The sequence below is a fragment of the Epargyreus clarus genome, unplaced genomic scaffold (assembly GCF_041222505.1).
Source record: "Epargyreus clarus isolate Ecla_fem2 unplaced genomic scaffold, WU_Ecla_fem_2.2 ptg000031l, whole genome shotgun sequence".
Taxonomy (NCBI): Eukaryota; Metazoa; Arthropoda; class Insecta; order Lepidoptera; family Hesperiidae; genus Epargyreus; species Epargyreus clarus.
In genome coordinates, this window is record NW_027332236.1 from 6,658,841 (window position 1) to 6,686,015 (window position 27,175).

A 27,175-nucleotide genomic window follows, 5' to 3' on the forward strand; every position below is an offset into this window, starting at 1 on the left:
TTGTTGTAATTAATTGTTTTGTGTTTATGTAACAATATTTTGTTTAACTTAATGTTTATAAACCGTCAATCGTTTAATAGAAGTTAATTAGCAGGGATAGGAAATTTAAAATGTTTCAACACCAGCATATCTGTAGTCGAATTCCTGTCAAGCCCTTACACGCATCTCACTCAATTGTATTTATCACTCAATTTAACGGTGAAGAAAAACATATTGAGGCAACCTAACTTCCTTGAGATTTTTTCATAATACTCTGAAGTTTATCAAATAACACTTGTCTTGTGGCAAATTACGACCTAACCTTTTCTCAAGCTCATAGCGGACTCGTGCCCAGCAGTGGAACAATGATAGTGGTGGGATGGTGGTATGACGAACTGACTAATCAATGAAACAATGAGTTTTCTATCAATTTTCTAATGAAATAGATGAGCAAAAGCGTTTGGTTAAGTGATCCACGTCTTGAAAATTAACACGATTAGTCTAAGATCTAAACTCTAGATGCGTCATGTATTAATACGTATTAATTCAGAACTCTCGAATGAGTAATTGTTAGTTAGTCAGAAAACCGTTCGAGTGTGGTATATGTGAAAATAACCGCAAATCTTGAAAAAGACAATAAGTGGGTTAGGTTAGTAAGTTGTGGATTTACCTTAAATGACTAAGAATTAAGTCTGTTTAACCGTTATGGTTAAACCATTCATTTGGAAATGACTGAGTCAAAATTGTAGGGTTATTTCTAAACATATGACACAAAAGCTACTTACAATACTATAAAATTCATTTTCCGAGTTCGATCCTGACTGGTACACATTTAAATAATGGAATAATTCATTTTTGAGTCTGGGTGTTTGTGTCTTTGTGTGTGTCCATGGCAGTCAGAATATCTTATTATGTGTTTATGAGTGTAGAAAGAGACATTTAACAAATAATTTACTTAATTATTACATACATATAATTTACAACACATATTAGATACATACAAATTATAACGTAATAAATATGAGTACAGTTGGCAACAAAAAATATTTTACTCCAAAATACGAAATTCGGATAATTCATAACTAAAAGCGAACACCAGAATACTATAGCGGATAAAGTATTTTTCCAAATTTGTATACCAAAAGCTCATAGAATACACCTTGCATTTACATTCAAATTGCAACATTTAGAGCGTGTGATCCCTAAATGCTTGAAGGAGCCGCGAACGAAAACTCAGCCATAAATCTAGGCCGTTCCACACCTACTTTAGGCTGGATGTAAACGAGGATAGTGGGGAATTAATTTTAATATTTTGCGTGCAATCCCAAATGTTTTTTAATTTTTTGAAAGAGCTAAGTAACGTATATCTAATGATTAGGGAAGTAATAGATATGGAATAAATATGAAATATTTGTGTCAATAACCCTTATTTAGTATTGTCTCGATATTGGTTTGATTTTGGGATTACTTGGGATCCCACTTTTTTAATTGTAGTTCAAAGAGTAAAGTAACGTATCCCTAATAATAAGGAAATTAATAGGTATGGACCAATAGTATTTTTTTTAATAAACCTTTAGTATTTTATAAACTACATCTGCAGTGGTGCAGTTTTAATCGACTTCAAAAATGACGTAGACACGATAAGTTACTTGCTACTTTAATCATCAAAGAAACAGAAATAAGTACAAATTTGTTTTCTTACAAAATATATTAAAAAGTGTCTTATATTAAATTACTTCACAGTATTGCCATCACTAAGGACTAAAAATAATACGTGAATCAGCGGGTTTTATGATTTAACAGAATGGCAGTGCACCTGTTGCATTCCTGTTTATTACTTTACAAGAATCGTATATCACCCGTTGATTTTTTTTCATGGAACGAATGCACTAAATGAACATATAGTCCATGATCTCATTGATTTTTTTATAAAGTTCCCGTATTGTCCACCTAATGGTAAGTAGGCACTGCCACCTATAGACATCAGTGAGAACCAAATAGGATTGTAATCTTATGTGAGGTCGATTATACTACTACTAGAACAGAGGACTAAGTTGAAATGCCTCTTGTTAATGTTTTCATCTTACTGATTCAACAAGAACACATAACTTCTTAATACTACTGTTAAAAAGCAGAAATAAGTATGGTAGTGGTAATAGTTGAACCACGAAGGGTTCTATCACCTTTAAAAGTTTTGTGAAGACAGTAAACGGTCAACTACTTAGTGTAGTAAAGGACATACTTTTACATGGCATTCGAGCTCAGTCCTCAGGGGTAACGGTGATTCTTTGGCCGACCTCTCTGAGAAATCTAATCTTATCACGGGTTGATTAACAGGTCCATGGGCAGCAGTAACGACTTACCATTAGGTAGACTGCATGCTTTTCTGCAACTCCTATATTATAAATTAAAGAAAGAAGAACATAATATCTTGTATATAAAATTCTCGTGTCACAATGTTAGTTACCGTACTTCTCTGACACGGCTTTACCGATTTTCACAAAATTTTATATGCATATTCAGTATGTCTGAGAATCGGCTACTATCTATTTTTCATAGCCCTAAGTGGTAAGGGTTGTTCGCCCTTAAGATTGTTTTATTTATATGGCAACACAACGTTTGCCGGGTCAGCTAATCAAACAGTAAATTCTTTACTCGCTTTACAACTAGCCTCGCGTGTAATCAGCCTTTTGCCACACTAAGGACTTGAACACAACACACACTACTAGCACAGTATGTTTGAGACAGTCTTTGGGTGTATCTTTGTCCTATTTCCGTCTGAGACGTTTCGGTGTGAATATTCAATAATATAGTTATGACGTAAGTATATTCTGCCAAATTGTTCTCTGCAAGGTGTATTATTGAGTGAAGGCTGTAATGATATATTTTGTCGTAAAGGAATAGTTTCTATAAGAGCTATGAAGAACATGAAAAGATACATAGCTGTTTCAATATCCTTTATTTATACCTTATCAATCTGTATTTATTTTATATTCTTAAAAAAATAATAGCCCATGTCTCCCCACAAAGCTTACCGTGCTGGCCAAGTATGGATCGAGTATAGATCGAGTATGGATCGAGTTTCATCACGTTATTTTTCTTTGCCGTTACTACGATACGTAAAATAAGATTGCATACCCGGATTTCGAACCTTGGATTACAATTGCCGAATTTTAACCACAAAATGACTGTTTTATCAAATAATTTATAACCAAAAAATGCGAATTCATAAAGCATTTCGTAATCAAACAAATTAACACCTACACACGAAGATGTGAATAAACAAAGCTTGTGCTACATTTTTTAGTTCACACATTGATTATTGAGAAATTAGAGGTGTTAGCAGACTAAATAGCACACGGAGTAACGGCTTATGCTTATGCCAATGCTTTTAATGATGCGTTAAGCTAACTTTTTGATCATCGCTGTAAATTTTGGAATTGACTTATCATGACTTTTATACATATTGTATCGTTGATATATATTTTCATTGACATACTTGTTATCCAGAGGATGTTTTATAGCTATGCAATGATCCGATAGGTGGTATTGTACTCAATCTACTCAAATCAAATCAATTGTTTTAATTGAAAATAGGTTCTTTGCAGAGCCCTTTCTGAATGTCAATACATCTACCGCCACATCACAGGATGTTTCGTTATGGAGAAGAATATACAAATAAATTGTATATTTATTGACTACAATAATTAATTTTCAGTGACACAAAAGTCAGTTCTCTGTAATCAAGAACAACTTATCCTTTTTTTTTTTTTTTTTTTTTTTTTTTTTTTTTTCGTGGGGAAACCCTTCATGGGTTCCTCTCAGCCGCGGGGGTGGCGGAGAGGATATGCCGGACTCCTACCGGCTAAAACCCCACGGTGTTCCTCTGTACGCCCTTTGTCGGGACCACGGGTACGCTAGTAGCACTCGTCCGCAGTCCCGACGGCGTTTGCCCGCGTCCAGGCCAATCTCAGTTTGGGATGGAGCTGGAGCTACTCCATCTACTCGTCAGTGAGGTGCGCGCGGGAACACCGCGCGCGCCACCTCGAGGCTTGATGTTGTATGACGTAAGACACCCCCGTCTCCTACGCCAATGCCTCTGTTATGGGGGCAGGAAATGGGCGTGGGGAGCCCTTCTCCTACGCCCGGTATTCCGGCTGCGGATAGGGAGGTCTGAGGATTTCTCTCTCTCCCTCTCCGCAGCCTCCTTCCGCGAGATCACATCCTCGCAGAAGGATTTCACCATTTTCCATGACCTGTCGCTCTCGACCATAGCTTTCACCACGGTCGGCAGCGAGAGGTCAGGCCCCACTGCAGCGACGAGTGCACGACGCAGGCTGTCCCAAGCAGGACATTCCTCTAGCGTATGCTGCGCCGTGTCCTCGTCGCAGCTGCAATGGTGGCACTGGGCGGTTGGCTCCCTCCCGATGCGGCACAGGTACTTCCCGAAACATCCATGTCCCGAAAGCACCTGCACAAGAACAACTCATCCTAACATAACCCACGTGACTTGACGTGATGTTAGGCGACGTAACGAGATGTGATGTATTGTAACGTTACATGACGTGATGTAACGTGACGTAACGTGATGTGGCATAAAGTATGATATTACAGGCAATAAAGAAAATACAAAAAATTTTACAATCAAAGAGGCGACAAACTCGCGGTCAAAAAGTATTAAGTAGTAAAACCGAATCTTCAAGGATTTCACCTTCCAATTTGCAACATAATTTGTCGGAAAGTAAATTTCCAACTAACGGCAAAGTTATTTAAAGAAGTAATTGGTTAACCCGATCAGTTAGCCAAACAAACCCGGTTTCGAATTTGCATGTTTATTGCCAATTGTAAAACGTCGTTTCTAAGCAATTATCTAATCGCAATTCGATTAGGAATTTTGTAATCCCGTCATAAAAGAACGGTAAGTCGATACAAACCAAAAAGTAAAGGTAAACGCAGACAGTAGAATTTCCTATATTTTTCCGTTACTATAAGTGTCGAGTACTGGCAAATGTATGCGCATTAATTCGATTATTCGATCAAAATATATTTTTTACAAGCCAACTAGTACTTTAAATAGTAATAAAATTAATCCCTAATCGCTACCTTACTACTCAAAGTTTATTCCATTATTTTAAACAAGTTTTTAAATATTGTATACACTAGAACGAATAGTTTTTATCGGTAATATACCTATTATACCTATCCAAAAACCTTCGTATTAAGTTTTTTTGGATTCGCCTCGCTTAGTTTATTCTTGTATGACCAGCATCCAAATCTTTCATCATCTCAATAACACGTATCATATCATTTCTTTGTCATGAAACTTACATAAGCATTCCTAATTTCAGCTTGATCGGTTACGTGGAAGTAAACATTTAGCTGAAAGATGTTATTCATACAGACTAACACACCAGGTTATAAAGAAACAAAATGAATAAAAACTCCTAATTGCTCCAACGTTAGACCCCAGTTTAATAGTACAGAAACCAATTTACACCGAATTGAAAAGAAAAAATCTCGAAATACCTAGCAGGTAAGGCGAGTGGTCCAATCATACCATAATCCATTAGGATTTCTCTTCGCTCCGTCGAACACACTTCGAAATCCTGCGAGGTAAATATTTTAACCTTCAACCCCCCTTTTCTCAAGTATAATGTATTCTATACCACCCCCTCAAACCTCATCTTTCCGTCCCTATTTTGCATGAAGGGGGAATTTAAATTGTGTAATCTAACTTTCAATTCATTCATACATTCAACGCCATCTCTCGGTGATAAATTGAAACTTGGATAGATTCAACCGTTTGACTCTTTTGTTTTTGAGCGAACTGTAAACTTTTATGAAGACGCAAAATAGCATGCAGTCGGTCTGATGTAAGCATTACTACAAGAGATGCACCGAAATTCAATCCTGAGAATAAACTTTGAGTTCTATGTAATGTAATTTTATTATGTAACGGGTACTCACGATATGCGTTTTTTATTGCCGATATTTCCCGACCCAGTTGCATGGATCGTGTTCACGGCGAAACTGAGGTATAGGGGAGAAGCCGTTGACAAGTACTAGTGGTAGATTAATCTATCTTTTTTCTTATAATATAGGAGTAACAGACGAGCATGCAGTCCACCTGATGGTAAGTGGCTACTGCCGCCCATGGACATCTGTAATCAATCCCAGATAGGATTAGGTATTCCTACCTAAGGTCGGCTACAGATGCGCCGCTACCCCTGAGGACTAAGCTGGAACGCCTCGGAAAAGTACCCTTACCATACACTTCAAAACGGAACACAACAGCGCCTAACACTGCTGCTATTAGGTAGAAATAGGTGTGGCGGTGGTGCCGCCGGAGTCGAACCACAAAGGGTTCTACCACCTTCAAATCATTTAAATCATTACACATTAACATTAACGTTGTCACAAATAAGCGCCTAATGTGAGAAATACGTCGTCAGTATTCGCTCTACACACATTACGTAACATCAAAAAGTAAATTACAATTACAACGTAAACACAAGACGTAATACGGTACGGTAGAATTGAAAGCGACGTGTGTCAGACGTTCTAAACCTTTTTGTTGTTTAATTTCGGTGTTATGACAGCCAGAAATAAGGCTAGCTCATTCACAGAAACATAATTTCATATCATGAACCCACTGTTGAATTATTAATCCGACCACGAAATCCAGGCTAAAAATAGAAAATACACGCAGGAGTTATATAAAAAGCTTGTGTGTGTAATTTTGTATTAGAAGTTTTTTGTTCGAAATGTTTTAGAGATTGTTTCAAAGCGAAATCAATTATTAATTAAATGTTATCATAACCTGTCGATTTCGTGTGACGATGTCTACGCGTGTTATCTCCAATTTGATTCACTCAAATTCAGTTTTTTACACAGCAAAAATACGTACCTAGAGCTAAAACTATCGCAATTCTTGGTTCTTACTAGGTGAGATTATATACACACAAACCAACATACATACAAACATAAAGGCACATAAAAACGAAGCTATGCGACAGTCTAGGTGACAATGACTATTTTCCATAACCTTTATAAAAATTTCATGAGCTGGATTCACTCGCATTCAAATATATAGATAATATAAGTAAATATTTTCATAGAAATAGTTAGGCGAGAGTTTATTAATGCCTTTTAATATGATTAGTCTACCTAACTAATCATATTAAAAGACATTAATAAAAGAAACTGTCCGGTCACAATGCCTTCATTCAGACGCCATGTTTTTTACCCAGATAGCGGGTAAACAAGAGAAATGGACGGTAAATGAAGACAAAAGGGCCTCGCGACACATAGAAGCGACAGTATGATAAGTGGCTGAAATAGTTTCGAAATTTATTCGACACCTCTTCTGTATTTTTTTTTCTGTGTCCGGCAAATTGAAATTGATATTAAACATTTTATTTGTATTTGTAATTGACTTGCATTAATCAAGATACGTAACCTATATTAGCCTAAAGTGAAATAGAATTAATCGAAAATAATATGTGATTAAAAGACTAAAAAAAATAAGTTAACAGTATTTTTGGCACTACCTAACATTACAAATAATGGTATATTGGGTAAAATTATAAGTAAAGGCCAAGCATATCTTCTGCAAAAATCTAGTTGAAATCGGTGTCGTCATTAGCAATATTAACCTATACAAAACACATAAAAAAATTGCTCTTATTTGCTGTTATCAGGTTTTCATATTGATATCGTTCACAAAGCATCCGAAATAAGAACAGATATTTCACCGAAACTGATAAACCCCTTAGATGAGTAAAATACAAAGATTGATCCAACCAAGAAAGTGTAACCAGTTTTGAGAATTAAAAATTGTTGCGTAAATAGTGTTGCCACATCTCCGCTCTAAATGTCCCTAAAATGTTTGAAATATTTATTTATGACGTAAGTTACGTAGTATTAGTTATTTATACGTAAATTTTCTCTAACAATGTTTTTTATTTGTCAATAATTCAAACAATAACTGATAAAACCATCCGTTTGTGGCTTCTTTCAAGGCGATGAAGTATCTTTCTATTTTACTTATCAAAGATAAACCCTTATTTTATTTATGGGTACAAAAAGTACCCCGAACCCGTTTTGAGTACCGTCTGGCCGCTACTATGGAGGGTATAGACATGTTATCTTAAAATCAAAAGTCTGAACTTTTAACAAGCGAAATTGCAATCAGTGTTAATGAACGGAGGGGCGCCGTCTGTCGGTCTGTCATCATCAAATTAACTCCTAAAAAAGTTAAAAGCTAAACGCATTCGCCCTTTCAAATTACTGGTTCCTCGGATGTAGATGTGAATACCATATGTAGGTATTAAGAGATCAATTTAGGCTAATTAAAGGCGTTTACATGGTACAAGTATGTATGGTTGGAATTCGGCCTCTCAATCTGGGAAGCGAAATTTCAAAGTTATGTACTTTTTAGAAATTCATTATTAATATGATGGCATTTATAATGATGGTGAAGAAAAAACATTGTGAGGAAGCCAATACGAGTACCTCTGAGAGTTTTTTAAAACGAGTTCACAAAGGTGTGTGATGTCCATTGGCAAGCGCGGTGGACAATGTTCTGCCCATGTTATGCCTTAACTCTTTTGAGAGAAATCCCGTGACCAGTAGTGGATTTTAAATAAGAATAGTAAAGGTAATTTTGGTGTATTTAACTATTTATTCATCAAAAGTAAATAATAGGCTTGTTTTCAAAAACAGTATTTTCAGCTAAAAACGTGATGGAGCTCGAGCTAGTTAACCTGAGTTTTGACCCCGCTCCTTGTTCCAGTTTTAGGGTTCTGTATAGAAAATACCTATTACTAAACCTATGCCTACGTATTTTGAAAAATATATTTGCTACAATAGTCGATAAAGTAAATAATAAAAAGCAACTTTAAATTAAGTGGATAACTTATTCAAGATTTTTTTCAATTCTTCCATCCATTTTTGTTTTTGCTGTATATTTTTTAAGCGTCTTTATTACATATTTAATAGTGAAATAAAATTATGAACCAAAGTATAGTAAAACAACAAGTAAAAAAATCGACCGAGTGTCGGGCTCACGCCAAGCGTCTGAAACATGAAATAACTTGTAGTTCTTGTTAAATAAACAACACAAATCTTTTTGCATACTGAACTCTTACTACTCAAACTGGACTCGCACTTGTTCGATTTTTATTCTTTATCAATCCGTAACAAAAGCACAGCTCCACAATATAGGTTGCGAAAAGTGGCGAAGTCGGCTATTCCGCAGTTTGAGGTGCCGAAAATTTTGACAACGCATGGCTGTATCTCACTTCTAGGTCAGTGCTTTTGATGATCCGTATTCGACTGTTTTTTGCTACGGACGCCTCAAACTAAACTAACGTATAACAAATAGCAAAAATTGACTAAGTGTCGGGCTTAAGCCAAGCGTCCATTTAAAAATAATTAGAAGACTTTTTCTTAAATACAAGACACCAAATATTTTTTGGAGTACGGAATTCTTCTGCGTCAGACGGACTCGCACTTGTCCGATTTTTATTCTTTATCAATCCGTAACAAAAGCACAGCTCCACAATATAGGTTGCGAAAAGTTGCGAATTCGGCTATTCCAGCGCAGTTTGAGGTGCCGAAAATTTTGACAGCGCATGGCTGTATCTCACTTCTAGGTCAGTGCTTTTGATGATCCGTATTCGACTGTTTTTGCAACGGTCGCCCCATTTGGACATCGGCCAAGTGAAGCTCATTGGCATCCAATCCGTCTGAGTAGAATACCGTAATCACAGCCGCAATATCACTATTTCCATTTAATTGCTGATATTTTTAATGTTGTAGATCCGATACCCAGTTAATTACGTTTGCGTCGAGCTCGTCGAAAGATAATTTCTTTCCTGTCACGACGTTGTTCGAACCGTTATTTGTCAATATGTTGTTTCGATTTGAAAATAACGGTCCTTTTCGGCGACTTTTTATTATGATGTTGCAGTAGCAGATGATGTATGCAATCCACCGTATAGCAAGTGGTCATTGCAATCGGTCAGTGAAATATGTAATCGAACCCATTCAATGAAAACGAATTGATTCGCAAAATTTTGTTACCACTTTGTTTCTTGTTTCACGGCGGGATTAGTATTATTCTGTACATCGAGTTGATTAGAGCTATAATTAGTGCGTTTTAATACCGACCTATGACATAAAAGTTTTTGACATGACAATCTAATTTGCACATCACAGACCATAGCAGAGTGCAAGCAAAATTCTGTCATTCCTCCCAGACCCACATGTGAACACAAGGTTGCCACAATTGGAAAAGATTTCCTTCGGTTTGGCCACAAACGCATTGCTACCGCTGAGGACTGAGTTGGAAGACCTCGTCTCTCTTTCTCTTCCTTACTGTTCAAACCTAAACGATACCCTAAACTATTACCCTAAGCTACTGTTAAAAGAAACAGGTGTGACCTCCACATTCAAACTACAAAGGGTTCTACCACCTTAAGTAAATACTGTATTCGACTCATCTGTATTCAAGTAGCCATGATGAGATCATGTCCCGAAATTACGTAGCGTTAATATCACCATAATATATTCGAGGCGGCATAACTTCCCTACCATTGTCTCCAGAAAACAATGAGGCATAACTTATAAATTCTCATACCCTGTCACAGAACGTCCAAGGTAAACAGATTGTACTGCTTCCAGTTCCAAGTTAAATAGATAACTAAGGGATATAATTTAAGAGATGACAGGAACAACCTCTTGAGGAAAGGTAATTGAAAATTGTTGGTAATGACCCGATATGGAATCTGTGATTTGGAGTCTTATTTTTGCAGGATAAGATTGATTTTCAATGGGGAATGGGGGCGAATTTATCGAGGATGGTGTATGATGTACTGAACAATAGGTTTGTGAGATAAAGGTGCGATTAAAGCTATAGACAAAGGCTTTGATGACGGCCGGTATATGATTATTAGGCGTTTATTTTTCTTATTTATAGCTAAAAGGATATTTAAGGATCCTTTGTGTACAAAGGTTGTCGGGTGCTCCGTTGTCTGAGGCTTGATTGCTTAATAAAAGTAAACTTCGCTTCTTTGCTACTGGGTTGTATGGAGGTATTGTTACGAGTATGTCTCTATTTTGTCTTTTGCTTAGAAATGAGGAAATGGTTTGAAATATTAGCTATTAGGAAAACTAATGTGTCAATACTCAAGGAACTCAAAATCTCAACTAGACTTTCGACCATCTGCCTACAGCGAGTCATTGAGTATTTCGGCCATATTTCCCGGAAGAGTAGCGACAATCACGACAAGATAGTCATCACCGGCAAAGTCCAGGGAAAGAGACCGCGCGGACGTAGTCCGATGCGCTGGTCGGATCAAATCCGCACCACTCTAAATAGCAAGATGCATGAAGCCATCCACGTTGCTGAGAACCGGCACCGTTGGCGCAATATAGTCCGGGATAAGGTGATCCGTGGAGGGGGTCACGGCCCTCAGCATTGAGGACATCGACGCAAGGAGGGAGGATGTGGCAATTTAATGGCATTATTGTAACGTTTTGCACTGTTAATTTATTTATTGAACCAATTGTAGGTAACTCAGATACCATATTTTGGGTTCAATTCTGTTGGTATGGTCATTAAATATTTTTATCCAGGACTTATCATATTGCAATGTACTGGTTAGAATATAATAAAGCGAAATTCAGCACAGACCTTCGACTTCGAAGGTTTAGGGCGACATAGTCTACAGCAGAACGTATTCTCCAAAGTGGAAGCCCTTCCAGCATGTAGATATTTTTTTTTCTCTAGTGATAAAATAAATGATTCTTAAAATATTACAATTAACGTCTTCTTGAAGGTAGTCATGTATAAGTATAGTCACATATACGGTCCGGAGCAACGATATTACAATTACACCTAAGTAAGTGCCTACACACTAGTGATTAGAGGTATTATAATTATATCCTCGTTATTAAACTGTTCTTGGTGCAGTCTCCGACCAGAATGCCGCTCTCTGTTAACTCGAGCGTCGCCATGATATCTTCCCCACGTGACATCCCCACTGCATCTATTTGAACTGTAGTAATCAAATGAGATGACTTATTATTTTAAAGTACTATTATAAAAATGCAATATCGTTAATATCCAAGCTTCGTATTAACGACGATAACATTATAAATATGTATTTGAACTCCATGTGTAGTCAAAATCCAACTCACCAAGCCATTAGCACTCAATACACAACTGGACACGAATGTCACAATAAAAAATAATGAACGATATTAAAAAACGTTTCTCAAAGACAGTTGTATTAAATTCCCTACTTTAAATGGATTTACTTCTTAAAACAAAGCGCTTAAGTCCATTCTCACTTGCGTTTCAAACAAAACAAGCAATTTAAAAAAAGAAATTCGCTCTTGATTCGGGCATAAATTTCTGGGAAACTCGGGCATTCGTTTTGATATCATTCAATTATGAAAATCGCAAATTAGGGACTCTCAAAGAAATAATAGTAATAGAAATTTTCGACGCCCGAGATTACATTGTGATTTTTTCACTGAATGCAAGAATGGATGATTTATCTTTCAGTTCAATGGACGTAATGTATTAGTGGATATTACGGGAAATGTTTTCAAGCGACTGCCTTTTTAATTTTCATTCATTCTTAACTTTTCCGCAGTTCAGGAAAATGTTTTTCGAGTGTATGTATGAAGGTGTATGTTTGAAGGTGGTAGAAGGGTGTGGTAAGGGAAACATACTATTCCGAGGCGTTCCAGCTTAGTGCTCAGGGGCAGCGTCGCATCTGTGGCCGACCTCAGTTAGGAATATCTAATCCTATCTGGGGTTGATTACAGATGTCCATGGGCGGCAGTAGCCACTTACCATCAGGTGGACTGCAAGCTCGTCTGCTACTCTTATTATAAAAAAAAATGAATGTATGTCTCATTTTTGGCACACGTTATAAAAGGGTTTGACGGGTTTATACGTATAATTTTTTATAGCTTTAGTGCCATCAATAAAAATAACGATAAAAACATGCATACATATAAATATAAATAAAAACACAAACATAAACTTTTAAAACAAAGTATGCGTAGACTAGGTACTATTTCGACCAAATTGTATTATTACCTTAAAATATCTCATTCTGTAAAACTTCGAGCCCAATAGTGGGACTAACATATGCAATATTTAAATTTCCATTAGCATAAAAATATTCAATTTCAAAAAATGTTTATATCACTTAAAAAGCAAAAATACCGAAGAGAACTTATTCACAAACGATTTCACATTGAAACACGTCAAAATATTACTACGTTGAATTTAAAATCTATTTCTTTTATTAAACATTTTAACACACAAAAGCAATTAGCCTTATTTTGGCGAAAAATCGTGTCGATTAGAGTCCGCTGTCATTTCGTCTGTCAATTAATAAAACATTTACTGAGACTACGGGTCCGATTTTAGGAATCGTACCTTTTTAATCCGTATTAAGCTAAGTTGATACTTGTGTCAGTCCGCTCGATCTCGTAGAATACGCTGTAATTTTATTGCATGAAATCTTGTTACATTAATTTTAAATTGAGTAGTGTTGTAAAAAGAGTGGTATTTGTTGTATTACTTTTTTCTTTTATATACTCATTAGTAGTTTACTGGTTATCATCATAAAAGTATAATCATTATGATTGACTAATAACAGCAGTGTTAAGCGCTACTGTAGCACTACCATGAGTTCACAAAAGTATTACTCGCTAGCGACTGCGTAAAATAAATGTATGAAAAATTGTACAGCGCCTCTGGTGGTTACTCGTAGAACTAAATTCCGTAGTGTGAGCCACTCGTAACGTAAAAAACCTATCGAAATCAAATCGCTAGCGAATGTCATTATGATCTATTGCCATACAAATTCGGTCCCATGAGTCATTAATTTGACAGACGTTGTCAAGAAATACCGTAACGATAGTAGTTATGTTATTCACTAGCAAAATGACAATAGTTTTCTATTTACTATTTCTATAGTGGCGTTTCTATGTCAACTCATGGTAGTGCTACTGTGTTCTGTTTTGAAGGGTGTGGTAAGAGTTTACTTATCCGAGGCGTTCAGACTTAGTCCTCAGGGATAGCATCGCATCTGACGCCAATCTTCGGTAGGAGTGTAATCATATCTGGTGTTGATTATAGATAACCATGGCCGGCAGTAGCCACTTAACATCGTTTACTGCTTTTATATTATATAAAAAATCCTTGTATCTATACTATCGATTCACAATTTTCCATCAAATCCAAACCTAGTTATTTCTAGTGAACATATCATTAATCTCTTCAGCTAATTCAGGCTCGCACACCGTAATGCTCGTTCGCTGTGTGGTTTAATTTGCTTTGTGCTAACTCACGCTTGGACAAACGTTCAGGTGCCATAGATTATATAGTACAGAAGGGTCAACTCTAATTAGTTGTTCCAACGTATTTTGCCTACATAAGGCTTCGGGGAAATATATAAATGCTTTCAAAGGTTCAATCATCTACACCAAATTGAATGCAATCAATCTACATAATATTATTGACGTTTCCTGATACTTAAAAGTATTTTAACATTTTATAGTAAAATATTGTTGTTCTGTTTCATCTGATACAGTCCTTGTCTGAAACTACTGTTTGTAGACATGAACAGGATCATATTTTAAAATATGTCTATGTCTTAACAAACTTCTGTTACAAGCTCTCATTTCTTATTTAGCCCTTTAGGAAAAGAGTTTCCAGAAATCTTGTCCTTATTTATTCTTATTACTGGCTTAAGTTGTATGGTGTCTATCAATGTCAATATTAGAATTATTAAGTAGTTTTAATCATCGATATTTTTAAAATAATAATTAATAATTATAATTGCATTCATGATACTTCGTCATGATACTTGCATGTCCAATTGTCCATGCATATGTGATGCAGTCAGTATAAATATTGGTAGGTACTTATATCATTATTAGTTGTAAGAAGTACCTCTTTATGAGATTGAACTAGCAAGCGATATTTCAGCCTACATGATGGTAAGTGGTCACCGCCGCCCATAGACATTTGTAACCAATTCCATATGGAGCAGAGAGTCTACCATCACAGTTGCATTGTCCCTCTTGACGACTATAAGGGTCACCTTATATGTATAACAGTAACAGGTGTTTTTACTTGAGTTTTTTAATACTAAACACATTTACAAACCAGTCTAAAAAGCTACCGAAATCGGACACTTATTACCATATAAGCTGTATATGACCATAAAATATACGGCCAATAACATATCATCTTTTATTGCTTCAAAAGTTTAATCTTTCCACGACGTTTAAGTATTTCCAATTTGTATAAAACATTATTATTGTCTATGAGATGCGTGTTTGACAGTGAGTGAGTAGCGATTAAGCGATAATATATGGAGTACGGAAGTAGTATATTTTATGTTAGGTGATGCGAAGTAATGCAATAACGTTTATAACTGGTCTTAAAATGCTGGATTCCTATGAAGTAACTATTTTATTGCAAATTAGAAGTATTAAAAGGAAAACGTATTATGTCAGTGAATATGATGATTACGTCTCTGAAATTGCTAAATTTTAAATGAAGAAACTTTTCTTCACACGCGTTAACAAAACATGATTTAATTCTCATGTAAACTGGACGAACTTAATATAGTATTTCGTACATTAATATGAATAGTTCAAGATTTTACATTAATTGGTAGAAGTCTTTCCCTTTATGAGGCTTATAATTATTTGTTAATAATTTTTATTTTCAAATAATTAACAAAATATTTTAAGCTAAATTAAAGGATAAAAATTTAAATTTAATTCTTACCATTTATTAAAAATGTCTTAGACATGCATAGCATATCATCTATTACTTAATGTGATTTAAAAAATATTTAATTCTGTTTCGCTTCTCGCTAACCTACTATCCGTGTAGCAAGTCAATTAGTCTCTATAAAAGGATACAGAAATTAATACCTCGTACATTATCAAAACATGATTGGCTCTAGTTCTGCCATTAAAACAAGTGGGTGTTGAAAATGGATAATAGCAGATTAAAGTCCTTTAAATTAATTGATTTTTATTATCCTAAGCATTTTTTCTTATTAACACGCTTTTTTGAACTGCTAGTGTTCAGTGTTAATGGTTTCTCAGGTATCGTTTACTAGCAACATTTATAAAAGTAAAAATTATGTGGGTGGCATAATTAATGTTCACCAGTATGTTACTTAGCACGTATTCTCATAATACTTATTACAATTACAAGTAATTATTCACTTATTCTAATTAAAATGTTAAGTTTTTACTTTATTATTATTTTTACCGTTAAGGTGACAATTTAACATAACCCGCAATTATTGTATGTTGTTGTATAGTATAGGTATAAACGCTTCCTTTGAAGACGTCTTAAGTATATTCTTTTATTTTTTATTCTGTTCTTTGTGTCTTTCATATCACAAACCAAAATATTTTTAAAATTAATTGCAAGTATTCAAACCCACTTATGGCACAAAGCGACACTTACTAGTGTTAGGATCTGGTCTTCATAATCAATCTATCCCCTTTTTTTACCTTTTAAAGATCGAAAATTGACAAGTCCAACGTGTAGGCATAAACTCACCAGTACCTAATCTATGGCCCTGCGTAGCAAGAACGCGTTGGTACGAAAATAATGGAAGTATTTGAAAAGGCGAAACGCGATCACACTTAGCCATTATAATGCTTTCATTGCGAACCAAAGTTTTCGACATTAGTTCAATTCTTTGATCGCCACTGAATGCCGAATTTCAAATTCGACTTCCTTGTGATTCTCTATTTAGTTTGTGTATTCATTCGTATTAAAAATAACACATTTGAAAGTTGAAATTCTGGGACTTTACAGAAGCACGACCACAACTATTAATAGATAGTTAATTGTATCAGGCGTTACTTTGCGGAAATCCATGCTATTAAGTAAGGATTAATACTACTCCGCAACAATCCGCTACAAATATGTATGATGGTATATATTTTAAACCATGTACCACCCTACCTCCCTCGTCCGTTAATATTAATTCCTATTTATTATTAATATTATATTATATTTCCTATTTAACAACTATTAATTGCTTATAACAGCAGTGTTAATCGCTACTGTGTTCTGATTATTATTATTATTATTATTTTATAATATAAGAGTAGCAGACGAGCATGCAGTCCACCTGATGGTAAGTGGCTACTGTCGCCCATGGACATCTGTAATAAACCCCAGATAGGATTAGATATTCCTACCTGAGGTCGGCCACACATGCGCCGCTACCCCTGAGGACTAAGGTGGAACGCCTCGGAAAAGTCTTTCTCCCTTACCACACCCTTCAAACCGGAACACAGCAGCGCCTAACACTGCAGTTATTAGGTGGAAATAGGTGTGGCGGTGGTGCAGCCGAAGTCGAACCACAAAGGGTTCTACCACCTTCACAAAGGGTTCTGATTTGAAGAGTATGGTCCCCTACTCATACTTGTCCGACTTATCGACCAGTAAGATGATGATGAACTGCCTTTATCCGAGGTATTCCAACTTAGTCCTCAGGGGTAGCAACAAATCGGCGATCTCATATAGAATTCTGTGCTTGATTCGAGTTGATTATAAATGACCATGGATAGCAGACACTACCGTCAAATGGACTGCATTCTCTTTAGCTACTTTTTAATTATAAAAAAATCTAAATAAAGAAGTATAAACTTAATCTTAAAATCATTGGCCTACATACTTTGCCCATTGAAATCTTTCCCACTTATTAATTCACACCAACTTCTGCAACTCTAAATAGGCTTCTAATAAGTGCTTAGTGAAAAAGCTCAAATTAGGGCGGAGCTTCGACATGTATAGAAATAACCGCAACACGGTTCAGCTTTTAGTTCTGTCTTATCCCAACTACCCTTGAGGAAGACCGACCCTTAACATTTGTTTCGACCCCTTGGACTTTTAATGGGGACTTGGTTTGAATGGCACTATTCAATACTAATTTTGAAGAGCGGTCGATATATTGGTCTAACGAGAGACGGTTCCGGGTTCAATTTCCGAAGAGCCAGAACTGTAAAATACGAAACAATTGAGATGTAAATGATAATTTTTTATTTCTGGGCCTGAGCGTTTTTGTGCTTTTTGAATCTATGATTGTAGAAAAAATCTTCTTGTGCTTCAAAAAGCAATGCAAAATCCTCTTCTGTTTTAAATTAGATAGATAGATAGATTAACTATCACTTGCTAAAACGGTGTAGGAAAACACCATGAGGAAACCTGCATACCTGAGAGATTTATAAAAAAAATCTCAAAGATATATAAAGTCCAATACGCACTTGGCCAGCGCGGTGGACTATGGCCTAATCCTTCTCATTATGACATGACATTATAAGAGGAGCCCCGTGCCCAGCAATGGGACAGTAAGGGGTTGATGATGATAATGATGAATTTCTATTAGATGAGTTTTAAAAAAGGTAGCACAACCGCCAATTTTCTGGACTAGGGCTACTAATGTCTGATATGTTAGGTTAAATCCAATTCTTGAAGACAAAATAGCATATTCTTAGCCCTCATTAGTAATGCATCTGTGATCTACATGTAGTTGGCTACATATGTCCATGTGTGACATGGACCAAGGACTAGCTTAGAAATTATTAAAACTACGCCAGCCTAGAAATAATTTCAGTAACAATTATAAATTCTGTTTAATTACACACAACATACACGTTAGCTTAGATTTTTATAAACAAAACTTTGTAACAAAAAGTACCAACTCCGTATCGTTTCATCACAACAAAGTTTGCTTTAATTTTACCGTGTAAGCCACGTGAAAGTTTCAAAGTCGTGAAACTCATTTTCATTCAAAAGGTTTATTTTCGAAGGTAATTAAAGTTTTTGGAAAGTTACGTAGGTTTGTTGCTTATACTGAAACGTTCGAACATGTTCAAACGAATGAGGTAGCCTTCGTGGAATATTGAGTTTTAAAGGTAGAATCGGTTGTGGTTCGACACCGGAGGTACCATCGTCACACTTATTTCTGCCTTATAAAAGCTGCGGTTTGAAAGGTGTGGTAAGGGAAACATACTATTAGGGTTAGCAGCACATTTGTGGGCGACCCCAGGTAGGAATATAATCTTATCTGGGGTTGATTACATATGTCCATGGGCGGCAGTAGCTACTTACCACTTGGTGGACTGCGTGCTAGTCTGCTCTACTCTAATATAATAAAAAAATCTCCTAATAATACTAAATCAGAAGTGTAGACCTATCTATGTGTTCTACCCGTAACCACTGCAACAAGATCACCCGTGCATACAATTAATGGAGTTAAAACACATCATAATCTCAATTCATTAGCGTGGCGCGTAATTTATGGCGACAGGCGACAGGCTAATGTGACATATGCAGATGGATGTGTTGTAGATAGTTTTGAAGAATTAGTTTAGAGAACAGAGTGATATGAGTTTTATTTATAAATTTTATATTTTACCAATAAACAAGGTTTTATCTCATAATAATTATACTTTAAATATAAGATACTCCTATCCATAATTTGTTATTGTCTGATAATGTTGCCACAATTTTATTGGGTAAATTAAAAACAACAACGCCGAAAAATAGAGGTTTCTTGTATGAAAACTTGGAAATAAATGGGGGTTGTCCATTTGTTTTCAATTTTTTTATATTTAGTATACGTTGTTATAGCGGCCACTATTATAGTGTATATTTCAGTGTTTACATGTTACGGTTCATAAGATAGAGCTCTGTGACGGACAGACAGACAGCGCAGGCTTAGTAAAATGCGTCCATTTTTACCCTTTGAGTACGGAACCCTAAAATGAGCTTAGATTGTGATTTGTTAGGTAGGTGGAATTCAAAACTAATCAATAATGGTTACACGTGCGTTAGACACACGTGTTTCAAGATTATTCGATAAAAATATCAGTATTTGAACAATGAATGAAGATTAGGATATTCTTAAATGAACCTTACTAATATTATAAATCCGAAAGTAACTCTGTCTGTCTGTCTGGTTGTCTCTTCTTCACGCCTAAACCACTGAACCGATTTCAATGAAATTTTGTACAAAGATAGTCTAAAACCCGAGAAAGGACATAGGATAGTTTTTATCCCGAAAATTCCACGGGAACTAGGGATGGCGATCTAAAATCGATTAATCGGAGAATCGATCTTTTGGACCAAAAAGTTGATTATTTTAATCGATATTAGTAAGGATTGAATCGTAAAGTATGCATTTGATCAAGTGATGATCTTTAGCAAAGTTGTTGTCCATGAGCCCACGGAGGTTTCAGAGTTGGTACGACCAATTTTCTCCAGATGACGCCACTGTCATTCCATTGAAGGTTCGAATTTTCAGTTTTATGTATGTTAGTATGTCATATTATTTTCTTTTACGCGGGCGAAGCCGCGGGCAAAAACTAGTTTAATATATGTACATCGATTCGAAGCCCTGTTTAAACAAATTGAATGCTTGATTTATTAGACGATGATCACTCGAATAGAATAATTAATTAGTTCTGAGTAATAGTGGTGTTTCAAATTATTATATCTAAATGGCTGTAGTCCCGTTTATATCTACAGACATTTAACGTGTCAGACACGGACCGTAACAGACAAAAATATATTTCTCAATACAATATTTTGACAGACATTAGAGCTCGACCAATTTGACCATGGCTACTTTTCCCGAGTGAATAAATAATTACTAACAAAACTATTATGTTCCCTGAATTATGTTTATACTATTCAACTGATGATGTTATATGTTTACAACTTCTATCATAATTAATTGTATTAACTCTCAATTTATATTAATTTTCGACCAATCGTACCAATCGAACATCCTAGCTAGGATACACAGGATTCCGGTTGATCCTTAGAGAACCCGGCTTCCTCAACGCAGCGAGGACGGCCACTAGGGGGTTTTAGTCCGGTAAGGATCCCGCATAACCCTGTGTTGCTCCCACGGCAACGGGTACCTTTTGAAGGTTTCCCCCTCATCAACAAAAAAAAAAAGAAAAGGAATACAACTAGTGTATACTACCTAGTGCGTAGTAAATCCGCGTAAAACTTCTAGTCCGCTCTGAATATAGAAATTAATCGCGTCACCAAAGCAAATTGTATGAATACACCCGTAGGACTACCATGAGTTTACAAAGTATTACTCGCTAGCGACTGCGTAAAATAAATGTATGAAAAATTGTACAGCGCCTCTGGTGGTTACTCGAAGAACTAAAATCCGTAGTGACGTAACTCGATACGTAAAAAACCTATCGAAATCAAATCGCTAGCGAATGTCATTATGATCTATTGCCATACAAATTCGGTCCCATGAGTCATTAATTTGACAGACGTTGTCAAGAAATACCGTAACGATAGTAGTTATGTTATTCACTAGCAAAATGACAATAGTTTTCTATTTACCATTTCTATAGTGGCGTTTCTATGCCAACTCATGGTAATGCTACCGATCGCAACAACTTCAGAGTGAACTAGCATTTTGGCGCGGACTATAACTAGTATACACATAGATACTACACGAAATGTCTCAACGTTTATTTTAGACTTTAGTCATATCCATTTACGAAGTTTGTTACTTTTAGGCAATATAGTAAATGCTTTAAATAATGCATGCCGCATCCATCTTTACTGCTTAATGTATTGGTACGAGCATTACATATTTCATATTGGACGATCAATCTCTCGCCCACACTGAAGATTTACGCGGGAACGGAACGGTTTTCATTTTTATTCAAATTTTAATACCGATGAGTTTATTTAATTTTAGGGTCGTGTCATCTGTAAGCGAGGAACGAGAAAAGATAAAATTTAGGTAAATATTGAAACCACGTTATTAAATAGCACAATAAGGTTGAGACTCATGTTTTGTTTGTGTTTTTGTTGATATACACAAATAAAACGAAACTAATTGTAATATATACTGTAGCTAACACTTATATTCCAACTAGAAACGATGAAGTAGATTTACATGAAATCCTGAACAACATACTCGTAAAATTTAATAAGACTTGTAAGCGAAAGTTTTAAAGGATTTCTGACCACTCATTCGAAGTAAGTTACCACTAGATTGGTCAGCTCGATCTTTAAAATTATTTTCAACTTTTCAAAGAATCCCGAAGGTCACCTAACCTTATAACGATGTGATCTACATTATAATAGATGCATTTGATAAATCTTTTATCGCTTCTAATTTATAGTAAGACAAGTCACTAACACAGTGAAGCAACCAATGATTTACTACCCATGCCTCATGTCAACTACTTATGCAAATTACACAGATTAGAAAGTATTATATTAATAATTGTTTTACGATGATTTTTATTAATAACCGCCATGGATTCACGTCAATTAGTCGCTTCATTTCTCATTTTTAGGGTTCCGTAACCAAAATGTTGAGTTGGAAGCCTATTACTAAGCCTCCGCTGTCTGTCCGTCTGTCACAGGGTCGTCATACATAGACACTTGAAATTTTCACAAAGTGTGTATTGCTGTGGGTAACATAACAAATACTACAAATAAACAGTAAAAAGTAAAAGAACTCATTCAAGAAAACGATATTTTACGGCATTTTTTGCATAATGCATTTACTACTGTGCCTGTCATAAAAATAAAATTGACAAATACAAAAATAAATAAATGGTCGTACGGAACCTCCACTTGCAAGTTCGACTCTTACTTGACCAATTTTAATGCCTTATCAGAGAAATCAGTAACATAAAATTTAAGTTTATCATTTATAACTTGAAATGTGATATGAGTATGAAATTTAAAAGCCAGTTTAAACGCGGCCTAATAAAAATTAAAATTTATTATCGTAATAGATATTTAAGATTTAAGAGCCGTAATTTAATATTAAACATCTCTTATGTGTATCTTTTTGTGTTTAACTTTCGTATTTTTGAAAGGTTGTAAGATTTCGTTTTTGGGAAGGCTAAGTTGGGAATGATATATAAACAATTACGAGATTTCTTTGATATATAGAAGTAGCTAACGAACATACAGTCTACGTGATGGTAAGTGGCTACTGCCGCTATGGACATTTATAGTCAACCCCAGGTAAGATTAGATTCTTACCTGTGATCGAGCTGTAGATTCGTTACTACCCCTGAGGACTACCTTGGAACGTCTCGAATAAATATGTCTTTTTTTACACACCCTTTAAACCAAACAGCAGTGCGTAACACTTGTTATTAGATAGAAAAAGGCGTTGGTTTGTGTCTGGAGTCGCAACAGAAAGGGGAAATTTCAGGGGTAAAATTTCACTTAACGATAAAATAGATGGACTACTTTATGTAGGTACTGTCATCTGTGGACTTTTGCAACACCAAAAGGAGGCGAAATTGCTTACATGAAAATATTTATTTTTTAGTACGATCAGATTTTTTGATTTTTTATTAGTTTTTAAAAATAATGATTTCCAAAATAATTAGCATTCCCATCGTAATCCAGAAACAATTTTAATCGTTCCTCATTAAGCACATTGCCGCGTAACCGCGCGGTTTTACGACGGCCATTTTGAATTAATTTCACACCAAACAAAATGGCCGCCGTGCCGGGCGGACGATAAAAATTTTATTAATCTCGAACGCGATCTCAAAAGCGCGAATAGCGTTAGTAAAACGTAATTATTGTGTAAAATTTAAATTCCTTGTTAACAACATTGTAATTATGGAAGTTTTGATACATCAACGGGATGTGGTGTAATACACTTTTCCCGAAGGTAATGCAATTATTATTATAAAAATGTCTATAAAAGTTAGTTTATCATTTAATGGTCTTACCATGGTATTAATTCTAGGGCGTAACGAGCACAGTTCTCTGAAGAGGTGGACTGATGAACAAAAGAAGACAGTGGGAAACCATTAGATTTATAAGGCACAGAATTGGTGGTAGTACCACGTGAGAGGCCTATTATTATAAGAATGTAACTTACCTTGTTAGTTAGTATGTGCGAGTCACATCTTGCAATTAATTATTAAACTAGTTAAAACTATCAGATTGACCTAAAATTGTATGCGTTTTTATTGGTTGATAATGCATCATTAGCTTAATGACGTCATTCTAAGCCCAATATGAATAAATATGGCGAACTTTTGAACCCCCGGAGTATATGTATCAAATGAAAGTGTTTTGTGAGAAGAATATAAAAAACACACGAATGATGCTAAAACACTTTTTTAAATATAAATTTATATTATTACTTATCTATTATCTATAATATTATGTAATTAATTTAATCTCGTAACTAATAACACTATGTATCATTGTCTTCGGAATGTTTGCGCAATATTAAGACGACTAATTATTATCTTCCCTAAAAGCTACTTATTTGTGCTGAGTACAGTCGAGTGTAACACATTTCGGTATAATAGCTGCTATAATTTTAACGCCTTATTTCGCTGGGATATTAAAGTGTTTTATCTTATGTATTACTAAAGTACAGTCGAGTACAACTGTGTTACGATGTAAAGGTAATGGCACACTGTCGTTATATTTATTGACAGAAGTAGTAAGTAATATACTGATAATTTGTTTTTCTTTAAATGTAATGAAATAGTGAGTGTGTAGATATAAGGAGGGATTTTAAGTAAGGTAGCAAATGAGCAGTTCCTTTGGAGTTATGCTTATAGTCGTACATACAGATGTGTTGCTTTATTTGGGGATTAAGATACAATACAAGTTGTTCAGCATTTTCAAACCTTTTAAACCCGACTATAACAATAACATGCTGATATTATAACTTATAAGGCAGGAATGAATGCGACAGTGGCGCCACCACAGTCCGATATAGGACTTCTCTTACATTCAACAACGCTTTACAATTTATCTGTTAGATTTTTGAGAGATGATGTAATAATGTACTCTTGGATGATATGTTTAATGTTGCCTGTTATAAAAAAACTCGGAATTTAACCACTGCTATTAAATCATTACCAAATACTTTTATTTTCGTATTTTATAATATTTTTCGTGAAATCGACATATAATAGGGTTCCGTTTTTACCATTTTGGTACGGAACGCTAAAAAGTAGAACGTGTGAAGTCGTCCTCACAGGATATTAAGGACATAAAGACTAAAGTGTCCGCGAGGGTTTTCTGCTAAATTGTTAATAATTGCCTGCGCTGCATGGGTGCCGCCTTGCGTACATTATGTTGCTAATATCCTAAACTGCTTTACAAATACACTTTAAAAATAAAAATATTTTAGATTTTGTGTAGTGTTAAATAAAATAAAATAGTGAATCTGACAGCCAACTAAAAATACTTATGTCTTACATACTATTTTTTTTTCTTAAATTCATTTAATTTGACCCATAAAGTTTTTATTAAACGAAACACACACACATAAAATGGCTTATACGACTGTAGCTTTTTTTAACTTCCTACATTCATACCAGGATTATTTGTGAGTAGATGTTATGAACACAAGTACACAAACACCCAGACCCAGAATCGAAATTTTAATTACACGTTTAAATAATTTCCCGAGGATCGAACCTGAGACTGCCTAAGATGTAATTACAGAAATGATCAACGAGTGGTGAAACAGGTTCCTAATCTGATCCTCTCAGCCTATTTATCTCATTAATGATTTGTCTTTATGAGCACGCCCACTCTATTGTATGGGTCGACATATTTATTATTATCCCTACTTAAATATTTCATGTTATTTCGTTAGTGTTATCGAACTTTATTCGGCTGTTCTTAATTTTTATACGTTTATGTTGTTCTATACTATACTATATATCGGAAGTGTAGTAAGAGTTTTTAAAAGGTAGTAGTATTTTTAAGTAGGTACAATTGTGGTAGAATAATAGGACAGAAAATAACATATTTTAACACGCTTTTATTAGCTTCAGACGTATGTATGTTGGTATGTTGGTATGTTGGTATGTTGGTATGTTAGTATGTAACGGAATATTTCAACATGATTTTAACCCCCTTCAAAACGTCGGATTCACTCGAAATTTGGCATACTTATTAAGGACCGATGACAATTCAATATTTTAAACATTAATAGTTTTGTACCATTGTCCTTATCAACATCCTCTGGATTAACGATTTTCGAGGCAGGCGAAATTTTTCAAACACCTTCAGCAAAGTTCATCGCAACTTTAGATTGCAAATAATTATTGCTATTTAGTTTCAATAGGCGTAACTTTTATATCGTGATTTTTAGTTTAGAAAATAATAATGTTATTTCCCTATAACTCAAATGTTCTGAAACATATCTATAATGCCCTTTTGTAGAATGATTTTTAGGATTCCGTACGCAAAGGTTAAAACGAAACCCTCTGCGGTCTGTTCGTCTGTCGTTGGGTTTTATCTCTTAAATCGTAATAGATAGATAGACACTTGATTTTTTTACAAACGATGAATAATGGTGGTCGCTATAACGAGAAATACTAAAAATTAATAAATAATTATGGTTCAAAAAACTAAAAAACATGCTTTTATGATAAAATCAACTAAAAAGTAGAAAATAATTTTCAATCTAAGAATTAATTAAGGAACAGTAAATAGCATAATTGTGGAAAAAGTGTGGGGTTCTACTTTTTAGTTGATTTTATCATAAAAGCGTGTTTTTTAGTTTTTTGAACTATAATTATTTCTAAACAATATTTTGACGGTGTTTTTCTAAACAATATTTAAAGGTGGTAGAACCCTTTGTGGTTCGACTCCGGCGGCACCACCGCCACACCTATTTCTACCTAATAACAGCAGTGTTAGGCGCTGCTGTGTTCCGGTTTGAAGGGTGTGGTAAGGGAGACAGACTTTTCGGAGGCGTTCCAGATTAGTCCTCAGGGGTAGCGGCGCTTCTGTGGCCGACCTCAGGTAGGAATATCTAATCCTATCTGGGGTTGATTACAGATGTCCATGGGCGGCAGTAGCCACATCAGGTGGACTGCATGCTCGTCTGCTATTCTTATATTATAAAAAAAAAACGGTCTCGATACTTACGTATCGGTGTGTTACTACATATATGAATAGAATACTTTAATGTTATGATGTAGTAACAAATTATTACTAATATTATTTAATTTAAATTCTACTAACGACATCTGTTGTGTACATAGTATAAACGTTGTTGATTCGTAAATAAATGTCAGTCGTTGAAAAGCAAAGTGCACGTTATTTCACATTTAATAC

The 27,175-nt window shown here is 35.2% G+C and overlaps 1 protein-coding gene across 3 annotated transcripts in view; it reads left to right on the top strand.

The window, feature by feature from the left end:
• Cirl (Calcium-independent receptor for alpha-latrotoxin) overlaps positions 1-27,175 on the top strand; it is a 470,390-nt gene that overhangs the window by 291,717 nt on the left and 151,498 nt on the right. The window lies entirely within an intron of this gene.